The following is a 1,844-nucleotide window of genomic DNA, read 5'->3' as shown; positions in this document are numbered from 1 at the left end:
GAGACTTGCTGAACTGATGCCGTGGGATGAGGAGCGGCTGGACGCTGCATCCCGCGTGCCCAGGGACACACGGGCACAGCAGCGGCTGGGTGCTGGCTGTGGCACCATGCCGGCCCTGCTCAATGCCGGCAAAACCGCCGCCCTGTGCTGCACAAAGACCACCGAGACGACCACAACCATCCCCACCGCCAGCACCAACGGGGAGATGGTGCAGCCCGTCAGGAAGGTGACCTTCACCCTGTGGGGCAGGGGGAGCCAGCCCAGCCTCGTGCGGCACCGCAGGGCGAGCACAACGTGCAGGGAGCAACCACGTCCCGAGGACACGGCCGAGCAGCGGGAGCCGTTGGGGTTTGCGACTGCACTCTGCACCGTGTACATGGCAATTAACGGTTGTTAAATACTTGGACATTAGCAGCTCCTGGGCCCCACTGCAGGGCCATGTGTGCAGCGGGGGGGGATGTGGGGCAGCCCCTTGGGGGTGGCCAAAGCTTCAAAGGGGTCCCAGGAGGCAAGGGGACGCAAGACACCTGGGCTGCCCCGGAGAGATCCTGCAGGGCAGCAGCAGCAGCAGCCCGCAGCTCCTGCAGCTCCTGCAGCTCCTGCCCCAGCCGTGGGGCAGCCCCCTCCCCAGGCACTGGCAGCAGGGCTCAGCAGGCTCCTCTGACACGGAGGGGTGAGGGGGGTCCCGCTGGGGCTCAGCTCTGGTTGTGCCCCGGAACTTAACGCGGCAGAGAGGGACCGGAGCAGGCACAGGGTGCAGTGCGTGTGCGGTACTGGATGTCACTTGTTTCATTTGCTCTGATTAAACAGGCAAGGAGGAGGAAGGCGGAGAGCAGTGAGTGGACAAAAAGCCACTTGCCCAGCATGCTTGCAGCCCAGCCACGCACGGAAAGGGCTCAGCACATCGCAGCCCCCTCGAGAGGAGCAGAGGCAGCCTGTAATGCAGGGCCTGGGCTGAGAACCCCCAACTCATCTCACAGGTGAGCACATCTAGCTCTTAAGCTGGCATTTTGAGGCTTAAGTGCCAGCACTGGTGGCACTGGCTGTGGGGGCTCCTGTGGCCATATTTTCTCTCCCATGCAGGTGAGCCGGGCAGCGCTGAGCGTGCCGGCAGGACACGCGCAGGCCAGTAGCACTTGGGGCAGGCAGGCAGGGTCTGTGTCCCCCATGCTCCCCAGCCCCTCCTCTCCCCTCCCAGTGGTTACTGGGGGCTCTGGAAGGCATCGGCATGCGGTAGTGCCCCAGATCCCCTGCCCTGCCCTGCACTGCTGCGCGGTGGCCATGACTCGGGGCAGAGGCGCCAGCCTTGACACAGTGTCCAAGCGGGGACCAAACCCAAACAGGTGCCCATCCCCGCTCGGGCCGCGGCACCTTATCAGGCCTTGGCAGCGCTCAGCTCCCGCAGGGGAGACTGTTGTGTCTGCGGCGGAGGCAGCGCGGCGGTGCTGGCGGCTGGCGGGGCACGCAGAGGACAGGGATGCTCTCGCCGCGCAGCCCTGGGGGCTGTCCCCCCCTCTGGCCAGGCACAGCTCCTCCCAGCACCATCCTGCGCGGTGGAGAGGGGCTGGGCTGGGGCACCCCACAGCCGTGCTGCCCCCCACCCCGGTCACAGCCCTGCAGCCAGGCAGAGCGCTCGGTGCACGGTGTTCGATGCGCGGGGGCACACACAGCGCTCAGCGCGTGGTGCTCGGTGCAGTGCAGCTCAGCCGCCTGTGACGGGGCAGCCCAGTGCCCCCAGCCCCAGCGCTCTCTGGGCTCCCAGCACGGCTTTCCCAACCTCGGTGGCTCTTTGGGCTTCCCGAAACCGTGGGGGTCCAGGCTGGCTGTGGCTTCTCTTCACACCT

Source organism: Charadrius vociferus, unplaced genomic scaffold, assembly GCF_000708025.1.
Source record: "Charadrius vociferus isolate BGI_N301 unplaced genomic scaffold, ASM70802v2 scaffold1677, whole genome shotgun sequence".
Taxonomy (NCBI): domain Eukaryota; kingdom Metazoa; phylum Chordata; class Aves; order Charadriiformes; family Charadriidae; genus Charadrius; species Charadrius vociferus.
This window is presented reverse-complemented; position numbering follows the sequence as displayed.